The sequence below is a fragment of the Thermobia domestica genome, chromosome 3 (assembly GCF_964235325.1).
Source record: "Thermobia domestica chromosome 3, izTheDome1.hap1.1, whole genome shotgun sequence".
In the NCBI taxonomy this organism is placed as follows: Eukaryota; Metazoa; Arthropoda; class Insecta; order Zygentoma; family Lepismatidae; genus Thermobia; species Thermobia domestica.
This window is the reverse complement of record NC_137456.1, coordinates 169,060,399-169,085,647: the sequence shown is the minus strand read 5'-3', so window position 1 is coordinate 169,085,647 and position 25,249 is coordinate 169,060,399. Positions and strand designations below refer to the sequence as shown.

Here is a 25,249-nt window from a genome sequence, read left to right as displayed (position 1 = left end):
AAAATGCACACTTTTAGAAATATTTAGTTCTAAATTCTAAAATGCGGAAAATTACCGTCAAACTGATTTAAAATTTTATTCAACTTAGGTTGCAATTATTAACAAATTAAAATTTGACATAGATATTGGTAAAAATTATTTAAATGACATACTAAAATCCCACAACTTCTTCGTTCTACATATTGGAAAATGTCCAAATGTCGGAAGTAATTGGAAGATGATAATTTCATTAAGTGAAATACAAAATCTGAACCGGGCTAAATATTTGAGAAACTAAATGCAGTCGATCCGGAGTCAATTAAGATCAACGCTGGTGCGATGGGGGAAATATTATGACGTGTTTAAGGTTGTAGTTTGCCATCTTGGAGTCAACTTGTTTACTTTAAATGACAACATGGTCGTGTGACATAATACACAACATCCTCGTTCGAAGAGAAACAGAATGGTAAGGTTATTTTTCCAAAACCTCCAACATTTTTGAAATTATAAATAGATTTAGGGTAGTTATGTATGGAATGCTGTGAAATGTGCTGTGCGAAGCTCGGGTAAATCGGAAGATTTTTTTGGAAAATAAATTTTCTCGAAATTTTTCTGCCCCTCTGGCCCGGGCCTGGGTTCAGGTAGGGATCTAGGGTTCAGATTGGAAAATAAGGTCGGAACAAATTTTTGGAAGTTTGAAGATGACCCATTGTTTCATATATAGGCCTAGGGTCATGGTTCAAACGTCAAATTCTTCAGTTTAATAAGCCCTTTCCAATAGTACTACTCACATGTCCATAACATACATCTGAATCGGAATAACCGGAATTTTTTCTGAAAAAATCACCTCTTCGAAACACTTTCCCCCTAGGGGCCCGGCCCTATTTTTTGGGTAGGGATTTCAAGAAAAACGAGAAATACCCGAAGATACATACAATCCGTATGGAAGGCTTCAATTTGATATTTTGAAAACTGAAGACGGGAAAATTTTTTGAAATATGACTTAAGGAAACAATAAAAAGTGAACTCTTTCCGCCCCCAATTTGACTATCCGGTTCCAAAACCCAGCTGGGGTGTTCTTTGATCCATCCTTGTCTGGAACAATAAAAAACTCAGGCTTAAATATCTGTTATAGAACCTAAATAAGCGTTCAGAAACGATACTACGCCATGGTAACAAAAGTTACCAAAAATCCTAAAAAAAAAAAAAAAAAAAAAAAAAAAGGTTAAAAGTGAAGAATTTTTGAATATACTAACAGCGTTTGTAATGCATATTTTCATTGAATGATGTGTGTCGCATTCTGATTCAAAGGATTCGCTTTGAATCCTTCTTTCTTTTAATTTTTTATCTTCTTTCTCAGTGATAGAGGAACGACTAGTCATTATATTTTCTATTCATTCGAATGTATTTACTTTTAGTTAATAACCAAATGAATGCAAATAATAACCATTTTACGGTGGCCGCCGGTAGCGAATAGATGGATCGATTGAACTGAAAAAAAAAATCCAAGTGATATCAGAACAAGTAGAAAGGAAAATCGCTCATGTATCAGTTCGAAGTGTATGTCTGTTTTCAGTGAGAATCATGTCCCATTCATTAACAGAGGTAATTAAATTGATTGGTTTATTGGTTTCGATTGATATAGGGTCAATAGAAGCATCACTGACGAGGCTGATCATCTCCATTACGAAAAGACCAAATGACCTTCATAATGCAACTCGTAAAAGGATTGTCGTCATAGAAACAATGAACAAAAAGTTCGTAACATCGGTCATTAAATAACATTATTCAAGAGGAAAAAAAGAGATAAAAAATCCATCTTATACTTTATAAAATAATATAAATTAAAATCAAAATTAAGAGGTAAAATTAAAAGAAAGGTTCTGCGAAAAGCTAAACTAGTAAGTAAAAAGGTAAAAATAATAAGTAAATTAATAGTAATAATAAAAAATATCAATAAGATCTAGAACGAAAATTCTGAAAGTACACCCATGTCCAAAATTATTGTCGCAGGCAAGGGCGCCGATCCTGGGGGGCCGAGGGGTTCCCCCCAAAGGTCTTGTGGGCCTCCCTATTGTATTTACGAGTGTACAATATTTGGCATAATTTGAGTGCAATTTGTCTTAAAATCTTCATATATATCCCTTCTGCGTCTGAATGAGCCCCCCTCCCCAAGCCTATAAATATGTTGTAGGAATATAATTTGATAAGTAATTCGCCAGGTATTTCTTATAATGTTAGTATGTGTGTAATCGGCAATGGCATGCATGTGGCAAATTCCATGTCAATAGAGCAGTAAATGAGAACAATAAGACGAAAATAAAACTGTATTGTCCATTTAGCAACATTTTGTTTTAATCATTCTAATTTTCGTATTTATAATTCTTTTAGTATGAAATTTACCACAAATATACATTTCCCGATTACACATATTAAAGGTACCCTGCAAAATCATTGTCAAATTATATTCTTACAAGAAGACAGTTATAGATATGCGACAATCATTTTGGACATGAGTGTACATTACATATATTGATCGCATACATGAAACCAAGTGTACGGTTACTATCAGAAGTATAATCTTCCAACAAAAAAATCGAAGATTTTTAGGAAGTAATGAATGTTTTTAAAGAATTTAATGTTCCAGAGTTTCTACGATATTGTCTCAAATGTTATTCGGAACAGTAGAGTTTCCAAAATATGGATAGTTTCCATTACGCACCAAGAGGAAAGAGTGATGTAACAGTGCTCGCAATACAAACACGTCTCGGCAACTAAAACGGAACATAGATTTTATCAAATGGAGGTTACTTTTATTGTTCTGGTTGCATTTAGTTAGTAAATGAGGGTAGATCTGTTGGACGAAATGGTTAGAGAGATTACAGCGTAAAAGAGAGTACTTCAGTGCAATACTTGCTAACATGGTGTGCTTCTGTGGACTCATTGAATGCTGACATGTACCCAAAAAACGACAAGAACTCTTCTATATATATATACCTGATGACATTCATAGAAAGACAATGGTTTAGAATAAAGTTTTGTATGAGAATTTGTTTCTCGAACATAATGCAGGCTTATTTGAATGCTTTGTGAGTCAGAACAAACAAGCACACGGCGTTAGTAACGCTGAAGTGCATGGTCTATTGTAAACTTAATTTCAGTTAGTTAAGCACTGGGTCACACAGGCGATTCAGACTAAATTTTCAACTATGCTCGTCAATGATTAAAGCAGACTCGTCCGTATATTAGAGATCTGCACGGGCTCAGGCCGTAAAATTTTGAATATACAACCATATTTCTCGAGCCTAACTTTGTAAATATACTGTACAACGATATATATTGCACCGTTCTTTCTAGAGAACTTTGGACACCTGCAAAATTAAACCTCTAATTGCAATAAATAAAAATACAATTTTGCGTTATTACGCTTCTGTAATTCGAGCTCATTTGACTACGACACAAGCTCAGGCTGGGTTCGGCCTAAATGCTAAAATATATTTCGGACTCGGGTCGGGCCTCACATTGTAAATTCATGGGCCGGGCTGGGCCCGGGGTAAAAATTCCAGCCCGTGCAGACCTCTGCCGTATATTATACATTAAAGTTAGACAGCTTTTCAAAAACTCAAACTTTTGCTCATATTCTTTACCGTTTATACGTTATTTGGTTGTAACCAGGGGTAAAAGTAAGGAAGAATGCCATTACCTCACATACCTTTATATCTATGGCGTCCTTCCACTTCTTAGAAAATACAGTGGGCAAAGATAAGCACGAAGGATGGTTATGCGTCCCCATACCTTTTCAGTTCCACTTTTACCCCTAGTTGTAACAACTAAAGGTTGTCCTCATTAGAATCGACAGCCATGATAGAAGGACGCAAACGTGTAACAAACAAACAGTGACAAAAGCTTCCTCCACGATGAGACTAGTGAGCATAAACGCGCCAAAAAGATGACCTTGACGATATGCATAATGCCGTTCGTATATCTAACCAATCCTAGCAAACCTATATCTTACATGACTATCGACTAACTGTGGTTCATATGCTTCAACATAAAGCTAGACTTTACACAAAGACTGGTATCAATTATCAACACACTACCAGATATAATATAACTTAGACCAAATTATACTATGGAGTGGTCCTTCAGAATTCTGTTTGTTTGCGAAAAGCCAGTAAATCAATTTACTCATGCACGCATAAAAAATTGTTATGAGCTAAGTATAAAGTAACTTTAGTGTTTCCACTTTGATATTAGTGACACCATGTAGAGTAGTTTCAGTGGAGCGGACTGCTAATGTAAAAGGCAAATCACAAATGCAAACTTCATTCAGCTCCTCTTGGGAGACTTTGTATTTTATCGTAGAAGACAGAAATCATATTATATGTTTACCATGTCGAGAAACTGATGAAAGAAGTTTATCATCAACTAACATTATTCACCCTGTCATGCCAATAAATATGACAAATTTGAAGAAGATAGAGGCCAGCTTGCTGCAACAAAGATTTTAATATATGTAACTAAGAACTATTATTATTATTATTATTATTATTATTATTATTATTATTATTATTATTATTATTATTATTATTATTATTATTATTATTATTATTATTATATGTCCAACCAAAAAAAAATGGTTTGTACAAGACTGGTAGAGCTTCCATATAACTTTTCATGATAAAGCAGAATAATTGCAACAATTGTTCCATCCTGGAACATTTCTTCTTGAGAGGAATAATACAAACTGCACTATCATAAGTGGACATGGATTATACGCATTGATTGATTGTTTGTTTTGGAAATTAGCGACTATTTCCGTACCAGGGGTGTATAAGACTTGAATTTTCAATTTGAGGTGGAATTTCAACAATCCCAATGCGTTCAAAGTTTTGAATGGTTGCACGAAACATACATGGGCTAGCCACTGAGCCAGTGGGGAAAGGTAATAAGAATAGTAAGAATATTGTGAATTTCCTGTTTTATCTGTGAAGCTTTATAACACAAATGTATCTGCTAAATAGTATTTCCATGTTTCATGAAGAATCTTGTTTATAAGACAAATTATAAGAAATTATAAATACTACGAGGGTAAGTCAAAAAATATCCGGAATTTTGAAGTAACTCTTCTTACATTGTTCATATTGAACATTGTTCATTGTTCTTGTTAGATTGTTCTGTCCTCTCTCATTTTAAGTTATGTTGTTCTGATGATGTTATAGAGGTTTTATCCTAATTCCTCCATTTGTCTTCCTTTCGTTGCAGATAGATCATATCCGCTTCATTAGAAGTTTTCACCAAAGAGGAACAACGAGCAGTGATCCTTGTTCCAATATTGGTTTCCTTAGAGGGAAAATGGCAAGAGGTAGTGGAAAGCCGATTTTGAAATCGATTCAGCATTTCAAGAATAGGTTCCAAATCTTCTATTGGCCCTCTATTCAAATCGGAAATGATAAAAAGAACTAACCATTTTGGGTTCTAACGTCGATCCCCATAGAACAAAATTGGTAAAAGATAGTGACAAGTGGATTCTGGCAATCGATTTGGTGTCTCAAGGAAACATACCATCACTATCCGCAATACTCTATTTAAAGCGGAAATGCTTAGACTTTTCTACTATTTCCGGCTTCAGTTCTTATTTTCATAGAAAAAAAACACGACAAAAAATATCAGGAAACGGTGTTTGGCACAGATTGAATGCCCCTAGAATGAACATCGTCTTGACTTTTTTTGTGTCGTTGAAACAGAAAGTGATGAAAAACTACGTTTATTCGATTACAATACTGATCCTATAACTGATGAAACGGAAATAGCGACAAGCAGATTTATTATATGGATTCAGTGCCAAGATTTTTTTAATCTCTCAGTTTATTCTTTTTATTACAACCGAAGATATACAAATCATTACCACATCTGTTTTTAGTGTTAATCCCCATAGATAAACATAGGAAGAGATAGTTAGATATAGGTTTTTGATATGGATTCAGTGTGCAAGAAACGCAATCCATCTTTGATATTATCCCTTTATTTCAGCCAAAAGTTATATGGGTACTACTTGAAGTTTGAGTATTAAATTTATGTAATTTGTAAGTCTACCATAGTTTCACACTGTGAAACGAAACTCACCTGTTATGACATTGTACCGACCGGTGACTAATGGTACAAATCGAATGACTATAGAAAAGAAAGGTAGGACGTACAATTTGTACTGTCATATTTGTTCAAATTATTTAAGCAATATTCACCTAATTTTAGTAGCTCTAATTGTAGGCGTAAGCCCATTTCACAGTTAGAAAAATTAAATATTCCATTTTAGTTTCTGGAAGCATTGAATGCTTTCCCCTTTTCTTCTATAGCATTATTACAAACAATTTATTGAGATTACTTTAATTCCAAAGCAGTGGATTGAATTTAACGTAGCAAAATCACTTAACAAAACCATGTTTCTGAAACTTTCAAATTAGGTTATTGAAATGTCCTTGTCATTGAACACCGCGTGTTTAGTTTGCTATATAGTGAGTTTATGTCAGAAAGACATTTATATTGTGATGCGGGAAATATTTGTTTCTTGTTACAGTTGACAATGTCTTTCGAAGTGAGTACGTAAAGAACTGCCAGACCACGAAATAAACCAACAAAATGCTTCTGTGCATCATCTTTGCATTGAAATGTGTTACTACCTAAGGAAGAACTTGCACAAGGACGAATTGAGCTATGCACTGACTATGGATGGTGTTGTTAAGATTGTCTACAGTTCAACCGGGCATTCATTTACATTCAAAGATTTTAAAGAAATAATTTAATATCTCTATTCTTAGCAACGTGTCACAAGCTCAGAAATTGCACTGTCTTGCCTGTGATGTCCTTCAACGTAGAAAATGTATGTTATAAAATTAAAGTAAGGAGCAGACGTGTATTGTGTGCCGAATAATATTGTAAATAATGTGATAAAACTTCAGGAAAAATATATGCAGTATTCAGTATTTATGTGGAATACTTGTTAACATATCATAACTACTTTGAAATTATAACTAATCAGAATAAACAAATTTGTAACTTATATCTCATATTTGTACAACATGATACGAGACACTGAAAAAAGTGTTTGAGACGCTTCAGGTTTTGAATATAAAGAACACTGAGTGAATATTATATGCGGAGCTATCAATCGTAAATTTTGTATCAGAGCCTATTTTCAACATTGCAAAGAATACTAACGATGAAAAAAATGAAAAGTCTATTCAAGTGGCTAGTTTCCAAAACGGATTTCAAATATATCCAGTTGAATAAAGAACTACATATACATAATTCAGTATGAATGTAAAAGGAAGAAGTGGTAACTACATGCATGAATTATTCCGGTTTTAATATGTGCAGCTACGGCTTAGTACTAGACGCTACACTTTTGTGAATGCAGTCCCATATAAAACGACACACAACAAAACTAAATGAAAACCAAATTTAAACATTTGTCAGTTTGCTGCTTAAAAAAATGAATTTTAATGCACGCTAATGCATGTCTTCATTTGCTTTTTACCGTGTTGCTCGCTTCGAGAAAACTACATTACTTTGTTTTACATAAATAAACAAAGAGAAACTGGCTTACTGTAGCTGTCATATTCAAAGTAGTCCAATATATCGATTTTGGCGCACAAACACAAGGTATACATATAGATTTTCCCTTGGGTCCTAGATTCAAAGTGAATGCGTTCCTTTACAGTTCGAATATGTCTTTTGTTTTACTTGTAGTAATAACTTAGTTACGAATACAAATTCGAATAAAATATACTCCACTAATTATGTTAATAACATTGATAATTATTGTTTCAAGTATCACGTTATTTATCGCTCAGTAGTTACTTTCTCTTTGCCTAAAACTATTCTTTATACAGATGCATATACGCTACAAAATATTAAAAATCGAAGAACAATTAATAACAGCAACCATAATCTAATTAAACCAACTATATTCTGTAATAATGCACTAATCACTAAAAGTAATAAAAATTTCTACCTACGAATATATTTTTCCGAACCACCTGAAAAAATGAAATTAATCCAAATATGGTAATAGATATTAATGAAATTAAATGAAATCTTCATTATTTTTTTCTTGTTTATTTTGTGTGGATTAAAGATGATGAATCATAAAGTTAAATAACCAAATGAAACACAAAATGAGAAGAAACTAAAGAACATTGAGCAAGTCCAGGACACTGATATGTATTATCTATTGAGTTCATTTCTAGGTTTAACTACGAACCTTCACACACCAAATGGTACCCATCCACCATCCTTAATCTTACACTAATATGTGCTGACCGTGACAGGAAAGAGAAATATGGTATTCGTTTTACCATTTCAGGAAATGAAATTCAATCTATGATTGCACTCATATTGCAATTGATACAAATAAATGACATAAGTAAAATTTTTGGAACGTTAGGAAAAGAATGTCACTATCCAGATTATTTTCTCCTCTGTTCTGGCCTTGAATTCCTTCGTTGCAATATGATTTTCGTACGCATCTTCGGAGCAGAAGACCCGGGTTCGATTGTTGGTGGGAGCTAACGTAGTTCGTATTCCCCCTTAAGCTTTAGGTCTACGTCTCACCTTGTTTCCTATTTTACCCTTGATCATATCCTCGAAAAGAAGTACATGCCTCTGCAGTAAACTATATCATTTCCATTTCAAAAATGATAAAATTAAGTTTTACGTCCCATGATTATGTCGCTAGGCTAAAGGAAACGATGGTGATGAAAAATGATTAAAATGGTGAAATGAAGAAAGTGGGAGGAAACAGGAGAACCTCGAGAAAACCCACGCACACTGTGTTTGTCCACTATAAAGCCCACTTGGCTCGAGCTGCTATCTAACCCAGAACCCCATGCACCAGAGGTGAACACTCTACCACTGAGCCACCGCGGTCCCCATTTGGTAAATGAAGTCCATTAATAATGGCATACGATAAACATTAGTGAAATATCTGTTTACGGTATAAATAAAACTACAAAGCGTATTGAGATGAAATCATCTCGAGTAACACTGCTCATTCTACTGACATTGGGTATTAACGAAAGCATTTCTTGGCAAAGTAGTGAGTGAATGTATACCAGACCAGTTGTTAATGCGTATAATTTGACTATGAGAGAAAAGGCAGAATGGTGATTCCAGATCGGGCCAACGTTCATCAATTCAATTCTTGGCAGCAGAAGACGTCTGTCCGGTGAAATTCACGGAAAATAGGTGTAATTTATGAATTGAAGAGTTTATCGAAGACAATTGTAAAAAACTTCAGGAATATCGGAAAGTTTAAAAACACGACACAATCCCCACATTCAGAGAAATGAAATGAAATCTTTGAGTTTTAGGTCCCACGGTGATGCTGGTTAGGCTAAAGGAGACGGTGATGATGAGTAATGAATGGAATGGTGGAATGAAGAAAGTGGGAGGAAACGGGAGAACCCCGAGAAAACCCACGCACACGGTGTTTGTCCACCACAAAGTTCACTTGGCGGAGGTCACCACATTCAGGTCACGATAGAAGGTTCTACCCTACTCATGCTACAACCTGGATTTATTATCGTGTGACTTCCGCTTGCTCGGGCCCTTGAAAAAAAATGTCAAGAGAAAAATGTTTAATAGTATGATGAGGTGAAAGATGTAACGATTGAATGATTCAGCGCACACTTGAACTTCTAAGTCGAAATGCGACTCCTGGTAAAGCACACGAACGCCTGTCCCAACCTTCATGGTGGCTACTAACCACCAACGTTTGATCCATCACGAGCAAGTTTCATTTTTATTTTTCTTCACGGGAGGTTTCATTTGGACACATCATGTGATTCGAGGGTAGTTTATTTCAACCTTTAAGTGGCTGTTGGGCTACTTAAAACCTCGAGGTCAGATAATTCATACTCTATATCTTTCACGAACTACATTATTCACTTGTTCATGAAAGTCGTCTTCCAGCAGAGTTTTTTATGCCTATTCTTGTTTGTACGTTGGGAAGTTTTTCTTTGAACTCTCTGCAGCACTTGTATACACATCAATTACTTCTTCCCGGCGGGAGTCACGTGGTTCGGATTCCACGTTAATCAATAGGTCCATGTCTCATATAGCCTCGCTGCTGAAAGGAACGCTAAACTAAAATCAACTCAACTCAACATCAATCACTTAAAATTCCCATCATAATCCTTAATCATTCAACAATGAATTGCAACTATATTATGAACTTCCACCCCGAAATATCGATTTACATCATGGTGTACACACTTGGCGAGCGCTTCGATTGCACTCGATGCAGTTTCACTCTCGCTATTCCACAACGATTGAATACTTGAGTCTGTTTTTCGATATGGTGGATGTGCGATCGATGTCCAGTGAGTAATTGTGGCATTTCGCATTTCACAGTCTCACACGGTTCTCCTTTGTGCCTTAACGGATGTTGGTAAACCACCCTGGTTCTTTTGTATGCATTTAACTAAATTTTCAAAAGGAAAAGTTATCCCGAAAGGAAACTGCTCCTCTCGATTTCTGAAGAAAAGAATTATCAAAACTGTCATACCCAATGACAATTCTTTCTATACATTTTAAAGAGAAATTGCTAACGCACTACCATAGATACGTTCACGAATATATATATATATATATATATATATATATATATATATATATATATATATATAGCCCTATATATATATATACCGGGTGAGGCATTTAAAACTGTTTTTTTCAATATCTGGAAAACTACAAATCGGATTTTAAAAAAGTTGTAATAAAAGTTGTTCGTCTTGAAGGGGGACATCCAATGATACCACACTCGACCCCCTACCCCCACCCCCGGGGGCGGGAGGGGGGCAACTTTGAAATCTTAAATAGGAACCCCCATTTTGTATTCCATATTCTGATTCCCCGTGAAAAAATACGTAACTTTTGTATTGAACATTTTTTTCGTTGCGTGATAGATGGCGCTGTAATCGACAAAAATCAAAATGGCTCACAAACATTTGAAAAATGAGGCATTTAAAACTGGTTTTTGAATATCTGGAAAACTACAAATCGGATTTTTAAAAAGTTGTAATAAAAGTTGTTCGTCTCGAAGGGGGACATCCAATGATACCACACTCGACCCCCTACCCCCACCCCCCGGGGGCGGGAGGGGGGGGCAACTTTGAACTCTTAAATAGGAACCCCCATTTTGTATTCCATATTCTGATTCCCCGTGAAAAAATACGTAACTTTTGTATTGAACATTTTTTTCGTTGCGTGATAGATGGCGCTGTAATCGACAAAAATCAAAATGGCTCACAAACATTTGAAAAATGAGGCATTTAAAACTGTTTTTTGAATATCTGGAAAACTACAAATCGGATTTTAAAAAAGTTGTAATAAAAGTTGTTCGCCTCAAAGGGGGACATCCAATGATACCACACTCGAGCCCCTGCCCAACCTCCCGGGGCGGGAGGGGGTCAAATTTGAAATATTATACGAGAACCTCCATTTTTTAATAAAGGTTTGGATTCTCTGGGAACAAATACGTAACTGTTGTATTGAACCTTTTTTTTCGTTTCGTGATAGGTGGCGCTGTAATCGACGAAAATTTGTTACGAACAATTGAAAAATATCCAAGAAATACGCATCAGATTAAGAAAATTAAAGTAGATAGTTTTGATATCTTTGTAAATGCTATCAAATGACACCATAGTTGACTACCGTAACGCTATATCAGTTATTCTGAAAGGTGGTTATTCTAAAATCTTTAATAAGAAACTGTAATGTTTTAAGCAAAATACTTGATTCTCCAGAACATAATTCATTACTTTGCCCAAATTTTTGGCGTAATTTCTGTTACCGATGTAGGTGAAATTTACTTCAATTGGACTACGTGGACGTAGTATCTATTAGCTTGTTGCCTTTGGTTTGCTGATTCAATGTGAGTCCCCGCCTCTCACTAAGGAGGTGCTTGTTTCAGGTAAGTCCCCTTGAGTCTCATCATCGAGGTGTTTGTTTTAGTTGAGCCTCTTGCATCCTACCATTCGGGTGTTTGTTTTGGGGTTGTCTCTTTGCCTCTCACACATCTTCATTGTTTACTGAACAAACGAACAAACGTTCGAAATGGTCCCCCTTTTCTGCAATAGACTACACATTGCAAGTAGGGATAGGCGCGAGTCGAGCTTAAACTCGACTCGAGTTGAATTCGAGTCGAGTCAAAGGTAATTTTCTGGAGTCGAGTTCCAAGCCGAGTCACTGGTTTGAGCTCGAGTTTCGAGTCGAGTCGAGTTTGATAAATGGCTCGCACATTCAGCTCTTTTTAACTCGTTTTTAAATTATGGCCTGTTTAGACTGGAAAGCGAAAGCCATGAGAAATGTAAGCAGTAATGTCGAATACTTTTAATATTTCTCACGACAGAGGTACATCTGGTGGGGGTACGTTTAGTATATGTCATCTCGTCTCGAAAACGAGACAACAATAGCTTTTTATAACGAGATAGCTTCAAATTTCGTGAGCACCAATATAAGTATATACTGTTCTTACCGTCTAGGCTTAGACCTGCACGGTCGACTTTTTGAGCCCCAGAAGAAGCCCAATACGCGCAGTGATGTCAATAGGCTCGGCTGGAACTGAGCGAACAGCTCAAGCCGGCTCGGTTGGAATGGAAAGCCATCGGCTCGGTTCAATTGAGCCGGCTTGGTTGGGACGAGCCAGCAACTCGGCACAATTGAACCGATGGCTCGAGCCTGTTCCATTCGGATCAGCCACCAACTCGACTCATGTGAGCCATCGGCTCGAGCCAGCTCCATTAAAAGCAGCCCATCGACTCGGTTCGACTCAGCTTAACTGAGCCTATGGCTGAGCCGGCTCGCTTGGGTGAGCTGTTGGCTCACTTTTCTGTTTGGCTTGATAGTGAATAAGCTGTGAGCCGACCGCTTGACAACCCTAAACCCGGACCAAGCAGTTTTGAACATGTTTGACCGACGCCCTATAATGTTTATCAATTTTTGGCTTGCTCCTCCGGAACTCAAACCCAGAACCTCATGACCGATGTCCTTGCCTCCTAAAGACTTGTCGACTACGCAGATAGACAATCAACTAGTTTTTAGTATTCAGATACAAACCGACTATCTTTCGTATAGTAATAATAATAATAATAATAATAATAATTATAATAATAATAATAATAATAATAATAATAATAATAATAATAATAATAATAATAATAATAATAATAAGTTGTAGTAGTGGTAGTATATTTCTAGTAATATCATTGATAATTATATTATCTACGTAGGATATTTGAAAAGAGTATTTGGAACTACACACAGGATTTAGCTCGAATTGGCTCGACTCGAGTCGAAACTTAACCCGAATTCGAGTAGAATTTCGAGTAGAGTTGGAGGAAGTTTCTCGAGTCGAGTCGAGTGTCAAAGAAAACTTGCTCGAACTCGCTCGTGCCCTCCCTAATTGCAAGTGTTACACCTACAGGAAATCTAACCATGGACTGCTACGCGTGATAGCAGTTCTTGCTTCGTAGACGGTAGTTTGAATAATGCAAAATATATCGCAAAAAAATAGTCACAATTTCGAACATTTTCTTATCACTTGTCAGCGGTGTTTACTCATTTTGATTGTTGTCTATTAGAGCGCCATCTATTAGACAGCGCCAAGAAAGACAATGTTACATAACGTACTCACAAAGTACGTTCACATGTCATTCAGGGTTATGTCGTTCTTTGTATTGGTGAGAATAACTTGTAGTTTCAAGGATTAGTTTCTTGATGTAATTCTATTGAGTGGAGTTCGATTGTGGATTTCACTTTTAATGGGATGTTAACTGAAAGAAAAGAATATGGGCAACAAGACAATAGTCCGTATCGTATGATGAAGTTGGACGTTGCTATGTAGTTGGAGTCTGTGATCAATAATGATGAAAATAGTTGTTCATTAGTTACAGAAAAATTCTTATTATGGATCAATTGAAGATATCAGTAACATTAGGTGACGAAGTTAAGGAGTACTTTGAGTCAAATAGACAGTAGAAGAAGCACGTTTAAGGTATGCTAACATGTTCCCTCATAGGAATGTTCCTTCTGCAACGACTTTTCGCAGTATTATTCAATTATTTATTGAAACTGGAAGTATTCAACCAAGACAACGAGTCCGATCACGGCCTGTGAAGAACGAAAATGCCGCAGTGAATGTTTTAGCTGCAGTTGCTGCAAATCCTCACATCAGTTCTCGGCAAATCGCACGAAGTTCAGGAATGTCGCAAAGAAGTGTTCTGCGCATACTGCATGAACACAGATTCCATCCATATCACGTTTCGTTGCATCAGGAACTATATGGGGACGACTTTCAACACCGCTTGATCTTTTGCAATTGGATACAACAGCAATTAGCAGTTAATGATGATTTTATTTCACAGATACTTTTCTCTGATGAGGCAACTTTCACGAATACTGGTCAAGTGAATCGGCATAATATGCATTATTGGTCAGTAGATAATCCTCATTGGTTAAGGCAAGCCGAGCGTCAACGTCCATGGAGTGTGAGCGTTTGGTGCGGTGTTTTAGGTACTCGAATAATTGGCCCATACTTCGTAGACGGGAATTTGAATGGTCAAATGTATGCCGATTTTTTAGATAATATTTTGCCAACACTACTGGAAGATGTCCCACTTCAAACAAGAATGAATATTTGGTTTCAACAAGACGGATATCCAGCGCATTATTCACGGATATCTCGTGAGGTTTTGAATAGAAAATATCCTGATCGATGGGTTGGACGAGGTGGTCCTCAAAATTGGCCTGCACGCACTGAGAAAAAAAATGTAGGTGGCATACTTAAAAACGTAGGTTACATTCGTAATTCCTGTAGTTTCTGGACTTAACGTACAACCGTATATAACATCCTGCAGCAAACGTATAGCTGAAAAAGTATGTATTATACGTACTGTCTGCATAAGTGCAATGACGTCATTCGTGTGACGTCATCTGCAGTAACAAGTATATACGGAGGTAATATCTAGCTTTGTGACGTCAGGGTCGTATGTAGCATGTGGGTTAATAATGACGACATACACTGACTATCAGGACGGAGCATGATTTCAAGAAGTATGCAATATACGTTCTGTACGTATGTTTCTTGCGTTCAACCCCGAGACAGCATCTATATTGTACTTGTGCCCCATACGTACGACTAGATACAGTATACGTATTGTACGTATGTATTATACAGATTTTCCTTATGTCGCACACAGCTTGTCCAGATACAGCATACAGAATATCCGTATGCACCATACAGAGTGCATATATGTAGCTTACAGACTGTCTGCATGCAGCATATAGATTATACGTATGTCGCGTACAGGTTGGCCATATGTAATGTATAGATCGGATGTATATAGCTAATAGGTTGTCCATATGAAATATACAGATTTTACTTGTATCGAATACGTATTGCCTTCTTGTAATGTATGGATCGGACATATGCAGGATCTAGAGTGTACGTATAGTGCACCATTATTAAAGTGCTGCAACATACTGCAAAGTGCATGATACATTCTTACTGTAATGTTGTCAAATATTGTTTTACTCTGTATGAAAACAAAAATAGCTTAAAATATGGTTGATCTCCTTTGTGCCAATAATAATAAAATTAACAATACTACAGTTTTCAAATCTTAGTTTGGAGCAGTGAAACTGTCCAAAGAAATGTATTTACCTGCAGGGTGTCCTATAAGTTTGGGCTTCCTGCTAATTCGTTGGAAAGCTACTGCAAAGCCAAGTGTTGAAAAGTGACACAAGCGTTAATTTTAAAATTATGGGCACAAAGGAGGTTAACCATATATTAAACTATTTTCGTTTCCATACAGAGTAAATCAATATTACTGTAAGAATTTATCATATGGTTTGCAGTTAGTTGCAGCACTTCAATAATAATGCAAAATGCACAGCCTTATACAATCCTATATTCAAACTCAAACAAGATTTACGTACAATCATTTATTAAGCTGTTATTATCCATTGCTTGTACGATATAAAGATTAGTTTACCTCATTCCTTTCCTTAATAGTATCTTCTTCTAAAGTGCAGTTGTTACCACAAGAGGCCTGAATAGAATTTTCCAGAAATAACTTCTCTGTACATTTTAATTAACAGGTAAGTTATGTCTTTTCTTTTTTTTTAATGTCGCAATAATTAAAAGTGTAGTGTCAGCCGAAAACGTATTCGCTTACAAGATGATTCCTACTCAGTACTCGCTATTAAAAATGCAACACCAAGAAGGAGACTGGGTAGATGCGCCAAAGTTCCCAGGCCGATACCTAATAGTAAGTGCAGAATACTCTTAAACATTCGCTGTATTCGCTGTGTGACAACGTGGTGACAGCGGAGGCGTTGTGCAGCCATCGACTAAACATATTTATTCTTCCCTGCTATAGACGTTCTGCAAATTTGGACTTTCCTGGATGCATCCTTCTTAGTGCAACATTTTAAGCAACGAGCAATTTAACAGTCTCATACATTGCTTAAAGAAAGAGCAATGATTCTCAGAATTACTCGGAAGATATATATACACAATTTAAAACGGTTATTTCAAACTTTGCAATTCAAAGCACGAAAAGAACTATAGATAAAGGAACACTGATTTTAGCCAAATAGTAATTAGTAAACTCAATCACACTCAGTACCATTAGTTGCTTGGTGTTATCCGTAAGTCAGAGATCACGGTATCTCATTTCGTGTAGATTTTTGCATTTGTTTAACGCTAAAAATGTATTTTATCGCTAATTGAACCCAGTACCATATATATACCGACAGGACGTACCTTAGTCACAAGGTGACATGAGTGAAACACTAAACTATTCGATTGACACCTGCGGTCTTGTCAACACTAGAGAAAGTTACAAAGTGATTAAGTAAATACGGAACATAGTTCATAGAAAGTATAGCGATGTATGAAGTCTCCGTTTCATACGACTTGGATAAAGGATACATCTGAAATAGCAACAAAGAAATATATAATGATTTCTCTGGATAATTTGGATTAGTCCAGAATTCGAACACACACACAACACGAACACACACAAGTCCAACTTTTTTTTTTTAACTTCTTTCTTCGGATTCCCAATAAAGTTGACTACTGAAAAGCTGAGTTATAGATTCTGTATTAAAACAACACCTTCGCTAGACATGTTCAGTATACACATTGTCTTACATACAGAACAATACATTAGTTATTAATGCATGTCTGAAATAATAGTGCTTCGTATAGAATTTTACTTCATCCAATCGCAATAGCACAAAGATAAAAAATATTGCGAGGGATAATGTTCTTATTACAGAGAAAAAGAATTAAAATGACTTAACATTAACAATCATTTTCTTTAAACAGAGATAATATTTTATTATAATTTATGGAAGAAAGAAATAATTTGTAGTACAGTATCTTTATTAGGGTTATATATTCGTACAAAATAATGTAAGTACAACTGGGTCTGTCTTCAGAAAGGACGTACTTTTAGCCACAACCTACACTGCTTCTTTTGACTGTCTTTCAAGCAGAATCCTGGTTTGAAGCACGAAATACCTGCAACAAAAATCAGAAAATATTTAAAATGTTATATTCAGTGTGTTTAATTTGGTTGTACTTAACAATACAAAATATCTTAACCTTTTTGAGATTAAATGGAAAAATCTGTTCGGTCAGGTATGGACTTTTGGGTTGCACGTAGAAAAAATATGAGGTGTTTATTGATGCTGAACAACAACTCAAAATGTATTACCATTCAAAAGTAAGTGGGTACCCCAATGGTGTTCGGGGTACCATGGGGTACCTAATGTCTGTATTTTTTAGATATATGGAAATGTATGTCTCTAAAATGTAAGGAACTGATATCTGTTTACCGAAAACCTCAACTCGGTAAGCCTTATGGATATCGAGATATGGGAAAATAAAGAACGACACCATAGAAATGTGGGGTTTGCGTACTAGATGGGCAGTTTCGGAAACGTAATTACGAGAGCTTACAACCACCTCAAAAGTAGTTTCAATTAAATACACTACACACACGCCCTGATGGGGGTTTTCGGATACCATAATATTCGCAGAACTCTCATTTCTAAACATTCTAAAATATGTTTTAATAACGTTTTAAAGAACCTTAGAGGTGTGTGTTTACCGAAACCGCAAGTCGGTACGCCTAACAGTTACCGAAATATGATGAAATAAAAAGTGACACCATAGGTACGTGGAGCTTGCATATTAGACAGTACAATTTAGAAAATTAATTAAAATATGACTATCAAGATATTGTCAAATAAAGGGAGGATCCATACAGTTATGGGGTTTTCGTGTTAGGTGGTAAAATTTCCGAAACCGGCCATGGAAAGTTAATAAGCATCAGTAGCAATTTCATCTTAAAGTAATTAGGTATTTCCATGGAGTTTAAGAACATCATGGGATCTACCAAGATTACGTTTTAAAAGCTTTGGAAAATATATTTTGACATTTATAAAGAGTATTAGGAATATATATTTACCTAAAACTTCCAGCTAGTACATCTAGCAGCTAGAGAGGCACCATACAATAAAAGCGTATTAGATCTTGAAATTTCAGAAAACAATTATTGATCCTAACAAAAGTTAAATAAGATGGTACTTCTATGGGTTAAGTGAGTACCGCAGACTCGTCAGTACAATTTCGATCGAAAGATTAATTCAGCTCTAAATTTTCTTTGGACAATTCCAAGCGTTCATCGGGCTCTGAAATAAAGTGAACATTTTTTGTCAATATCTAATATAGCAAACGAGATATAAGGAATTGTGTATTTTATGACGTCGTAAAAATAGAGACCCACATGGATTTGTACTTTTGAGTCTTTGCTGTAAGAAGAAGAAATTTTAGAAAACAACCGTATATACCTTAATGACAATTAAATTGGCGGGGGCACAGTGGCTTAGTGGTAGAGTGCTTACCTCTGGTGTATTGGGTTCTTGGTTCTATCCGCGGCCAAGTCAGTTTGTAGTGGACATCGTATTCGTGGGTTTTCTCGGGGTTCTCTCTTTCCTCCCACCTTTGCATTCCATCAATTCTGCCAACGACATTCACTTGCTTTAATCAAAATCTCCCTGAGACTGAAATGCATAATCGTGGGTCGCTACACTGAAATATTTCCTTTTATTTAATTTAAAATTAAATAGGGATTTAAGTATGATCGTATCTCTATGGGTTAAGTGAATACTCCAATAGTTTCTGCAAAAAAAAAAAAAAAAGATTAGTTAAACACCCTACCACTAAGCTACTGTGTCCCCGCCCATTGAATTGTCTATTAAGGTATATACAGTAGTTTTCTGATTTTTTTTCTTATAGGAAAGACCCAAAAGTACAAATATATAAAGATCTCTATTTTTACGCCATAAAATATATAATTCCTTTTATCTTGGTTACTATCTTAGATATTGACAGCGAATTTTCATTCTTTTGTACAGCTCGATGAACCCTTGGAATTGCCTGAAGAAAACCTAGGACTGAACTAATCTTTCGATCGAAATTGTACTGAGGTACTCCTTTAACCCATAGAAGTACCATCTTATTTAATTTTGTTGCGACCAATAATTGTTTTCGAAATTTCAAGACCTCATACACTTTTATTTCACAGTGTTTCTCCAGATGTTAGATGTACTAGCTGGAAGTTTTGGGTAAACACATATTTCAAATACTGTTTACAAATGTCACATTATATTTTCAAAAGTTTTTAAAATTTAATATTGGTAGACTCCATGATGTTCTAACACCCCATGAATATATCTAATTACTTTAAGATGAAATTGCTACTGGTGTTTATTAACTGTCCATGAACGATTTCGGAAATTTTAGCGAAATCTAACACGAAAACCCCTTAACTGTGTTGGTCCCCCTTTATTTGACATCATCTTGATGGCCGTTAGTCATATTTTAATTCATTTTCCGAATTGTAGCGTCAAGTATGCAAGAACCACATACCTATAGTATCTCTCTTTATTTTCCCATATCTCGGTATCCATAAGGCTTACCGAATTGCAGTTTTCAGTTAAAAAAAAAATCAGTTCTTTACATTTCAGAGACATGTATTTCCATATATCTAAAATGCAGAAATTAGGGACCGCATTGGAACCCCATTGGAGTACTCACTTACTTTTGCATAGCAGGGTAAAAACGCCAGTGGTTCTCACTTTAAGGTTGAAAACATACTATTTTGTCTTTTCTCTGAGCATTGTGAATCTGTCGGAGCTATACCGTAGTTGGAAAGACTCACTGATCCTTCCTATAATGACCATGTAGTCAGAATTCAAAAAGGAGTAGAAGGAAAAACAATATTTTAAAATCCTTGCACCAGTAGTCCTCACCTTAAAATCAAAATGTTCCAGTAATAGTCAGGATTTTCTATCAGTGTTCGTCACTCAAATAACTTGACATAATTTATTCAAAAACGCACTGTGTATCAGTTTAGGGTTAAGAATACAATATAAAGTAGTAAGCTTAATAACTTTTCATCACTTTTAGCACTCAAGAAAGAAAAGAAAAAAAGTTTTTACATACTTTTTAAAGCAATTTCAGAAAGAAAAATGTTAACTGAATTCTAAAGTTAACTGTATATCACTTTCACGTTAAGAGTACAATATTAAATACTATGTTTAATAACTATACGTCACTTTAAACACTCAAAAATGAAAATAAACGTTTGTACATACATTTTGAAAACAATCTAAGAAACAAAATAAGTTAACTGAATTCAAAATTTAATTATACATCACCTTAAGCTTAAGAATACACTATAAAATACTGAGATTAATAACAATGCATTACTGAAGAATGAAAACAAAAATGTTTTAGCTACCGATATTGTATTTAGATGTTATTTCTCATTAACAATTTTTTTTTTTTTTTTTTTTTTTTTGAGAACTCGTGATCAAGTCTAGGGATGCGCAAGAGAAAAGATTTGAGATTGTCTCCTCTCGAAAAGGTGCCGCGAAAGTTATGTATCGTCTCGAAAACTGGATCCGTTTCTATTGGAAGAGCTCTGTCTCGTCTCGAATTTCGTAACAAAAATTATGTCTCGTCTTGTCTCGTGTGCATCCCTAATCAGGTCCATAGCCAAAAACTTCATTTCCGAAGGGTTCGATAGGGCTTTGCGATATCCGAATTTAAATATAGATAATCGATATCGACAAACTATCGAAACTTGTTCGAAATATTGAAAAATACAGCAATATCGAAATATAAACAATATCAAAAATCGAAAATATAGAAATACGAAAGAGAGAAAAGAATATGGATATATCGATCAAAAATTTCGATATCGATGTTTTGATATTTGAAAATATCAACCGTTCGATTTAAATATCACACAGCCCTAGGCTCCAACTGTTGTCACCTTTAAAATTAATGTGAAAATTACTGACTAATATTCTGTAAGTACCATAAGACGGGATTATTTTGCACTTCAGGATTAACTTTGCACAAAATACGGCAAAAGTTTCACAGTCCTCTGTCGGTAAAATGATGGACTGTAAAGAGAAAGTTTCAACTGTCACCGTAAGATAGAACATTGACTATTTGGTTGGCGGTTAACATCAGTTCTAATTACCTGAAGGGTTTGTTGTTGTAGAGGTATGGAAAGCAGTCACTGTAAAGGCCGACAAAATTTGAAAGATATCACCTACAAGAATTTTCGTCAAAGTCAAGTCAGTTTCGTAGAATACTCTGTGTATAATGGGACTTTGAGACAATAGTTGAAATTGAAGTGTGAAACGTTTTAAAGTCATAGAAAAATAAAACTGGGAGAAGGTTGTTTCAGCCTCTAATCGGGGCTACTTTGCACCGATCAAACGTAACCCCTCAGATAGGAAATTATTACTACGGGTACCTCCTGCCATCTAACTTTAGGAAAATTTCCTATTCAGGTAAATGTCGGGATGGATTTCTTGTTGGAAAATAAATTACGAAAAGCGGCGGATTCAGAAAAATAGTTTGAGAGTGACTTCACACAGAAAGACTTCCTTTATTTAGAAACGACTAGACTTTTTGAAGGGCTTGAAGCGTAGACGCATAGGAATGACTAACATCAGAATTTTGTAAAAAAGAAATCCTGTAATTTGGGTGAGCTTCAGCCTGAAAGCCTCAAATCCCGTAAATCTTCCACTGATTACGGTTGGGATGATATTCTTGGATATAAAGAGCAACCAAGGCAAATCAGATCTCGAAGATTTTTGCTGTTCTTGAGTTGCCATTTTTGTGGGACATACTAAACTATCAGAACGTGGTTCCTATGTCGGTACCAGAAAATACATAATTTTCTTTACAAATATCAATAATTCGTACTAAGTACTGACACCGGTACCGTAAGTCCAACCTCAATATTTGTAGACTGCATGCAGTTTTGTGTAGGAAGTGAAATGTATCAATAGAAGAGAGAAAACACTGCACAGAAACATTATGTTCGTATGCTGAAAATACTTTTTTGTATGTGTTGCAAAGTATCTTCAGCTATCAGGTTACTTTGCAACAAAGTTTATATGAAATGAAATGAAATGAAATGAAATTTTTGAGTTTTACGTTCCACGATTATGGCGGATATGCTCAAGGAGACGATGATGATGAGAATGAATGGGATAGTAGAATGAAAATGTGTGAGAAAACGGGAAAACCCCGAGAAAAATCACACACAGTGTTTCTCCAACACAAAGCCCATTTAGCACGTGCTGGGATCGATCCAGGAACTTCACGCAGGAGAGGTGAACGCTCCACAACTGAGCTACCACGTCCCCCAAAACACAACCTCAGAATATATTTCATATAGAGTAGAAATAACAATATGTTGTAAAAAAAAAAAAAATGGCCGGTCTGAAAGGCATGTAAGCTAAAAAATTACAATTGCTACTCGATTTGTTTACTAGCATTGTTTAATTATCTACGGTACTGAACATCGCAACACCAACATCATTATGTTATGTCACATCCTTTCAAAACTATGAAAACTGCAAAGTACCTGCTTTGCTTCGTGATGTCCGAAGAGTAAGACGACTGAAGGCGAAAGCAGGCAAGTGGCATACAAATTTATGATGTTGAAGGCATTATTTTTCACAGCTATGGAGAAAAGAGATAGAAACAATAATAACGAAATCTTTGTTTTACGTCCTACGAATATGTTATGTAGGCTGACGGTCACAAATGAGTAATGAAAATTTATGATCTTGGAATACGATTTGGTGGAATAATGAGGGAGAAAAATAATCATTGATTAAATATTAAATTGAAAAGAAATAAGAGCCTGACGCTCAAATACTTATCTATCCGGCACCCATCTTGATCCCTCTAAAATATCATGAAATGCTTGATTGATTCTAAACCCAATAATAGTAATAATAAACACAGAATATATAATTTACGCACCTTGAAATGTAGAAATTAATGGTTGTAATTCCCAGCTTTCCAATAGACCTTTGATTTCTCCAAATGAAGATTCGGATATCTTGTTTCTTCTCAAGCAATAATGGGTTACAATAATCAGTTGCAGTCCAAAGCCAAGTCACTAAGTTAAGTATGAATATAAAAGAATTCATTAGTTAGATGCATACAAAATCCTACGTATGTAAATCCGAATGTACTTATTAAATTGTAAATTTAAACAAACTAAATTATACTACAGATATAGTGACATCAAACATATATTAAATAAGATATACAGGGTGTCTCAAAAGTCCTCTGACATAGGGTAACTCTGTTATTATCCGAGTTATAACAAAATGTCGGAGGGGAAAGCATCTCCAAATATGATGTGTCCAATCTAAAGTGAAGGAATTTTTAAAATCGGATGACCCGTTTGCGCTGTACACTCTTTATGCGCCCAATGTGAAATGAAAATGCAACGTTGCCATTTACCTGGACCCACAACATAAGTGAGTGAAGTTACTGTCTTTTACGCTAACATGTTGATGGCCAGCCTCCGTTTCAAACAGTAACTTCATTCACTTATGTTGTGGGTTCAGATAAATGACAACGTTGCATTTTCATTTAAAATTGGGTGCATAAAGAGTATGCAGCACAAACATCTCGTCCGATTTTTTTAAAGTGTTCACTTTAGATTGAAAACGTCATATTTCGAGATTTTTTTTCCTCTTACATTTTGTTGTAACTCTGATAACCGAGTTACCCTATGTTAGGGAACTTTTGAGACATCCTGTATACATCATAAGAAGTTCCTTTCTAAATTCTACACGGATGTGGTTAAATTGAATGTGAGGTGGGTGATACACATTAGGCCTTTTGGGAGTACGTCACACGGACGACCGTAATTTTGTGTTCAAAATTTTTATGAACTGGTGGGATATGTGATACATATGGCCACGGGCTAGAATTTTCTCAGTATGTCAAATATGCAATCAGATTTCATGTAGCTTAATTTGGTGGAAAGCTATTGCCAATTGAACGTTACATTTACCTCTTTCTTGCAGATGTTGAACCATGCAATTAGCACGTGAGGAATGGATCGAAATAATCAAACTATGGGGCGGGAGGAGTATATGTGCAGTGGTTGCCGATTGCAGAGTCATCCACAATGTGACTCTGTGTCACATGTTTCAGTGTCACAGTAATTAACTAAATTTGAGAAGACGGGCACATTCGTGAACATACATCGTAGCGGTTCAAACTCGCGGGACCTTGTTCCTTCCCCATTTTGAACCGGTACATGAAAATGCCATTTACTCCATGTTTGCCTGCGCCGATTTTGAAAATTCCTTCACTAATCGATTTCTCCCGTTGAGTACTACAAGAACCAGTTAAAATCTCGCGGGCCCTTTATTCTTCCCCATTTTGAACCGGTACATGAAAGTGCGATTTTTTTTCATGCTCGCCTGCGCCGATTTTGAAAATTCCTTCACTAGTCGATTTCTCTCGACGAGTACTACAAGAATCAGTTAAAATCTCGCGGTCCTTTTTTCTTCCCATTTTGAACCGGTACCTGAAAATGCGATTTTCTTCATGTTTTCCTGTGCCGATTTTGAAAATTCTTTCAGTAATCTATTTCTGTCGTCGAGTACTACAAGAATCAGTTAAAATCTCGCGGGCCCTTTTTTCTTCCCCATTTTGAACCGGTACATGAAAATGCGATTTTCTTCATGCTTGCCTGCGCCGATTTTGAAAATTCCTTCACTAGTCGATTTCTCTCGACGAGTACTACAAGAATCAGTTAAAATCTCGCGGGCCCTTTTTTCTTCCCCATTTTGA

General features: G+C 35.8%; 1 long non-coding RNA gene across 1 annotated transcript in view; it reads left to right on the top strand.

Annotated features, from left to right (window-relative positions):
- The window catches only part of LOC145681546 (uncharacterized), a 122,097-nt gene extending 114,339 nt beyond the window's left edge, over positions 1-7,758 (top strand). The window contains exon 3 of the long non-coding RNA XR_014130808.1: positions 5,245-7,758. This is a non-coding gene — a long non-coding RNA (uncharacterized LOC145681546). The remainder of the gene's footprint in view (positions 1-5,244) is intronic.
- The last annotated feature ends 17,491 nt before the right edge of the window (positions 7,759-25,249 follow it).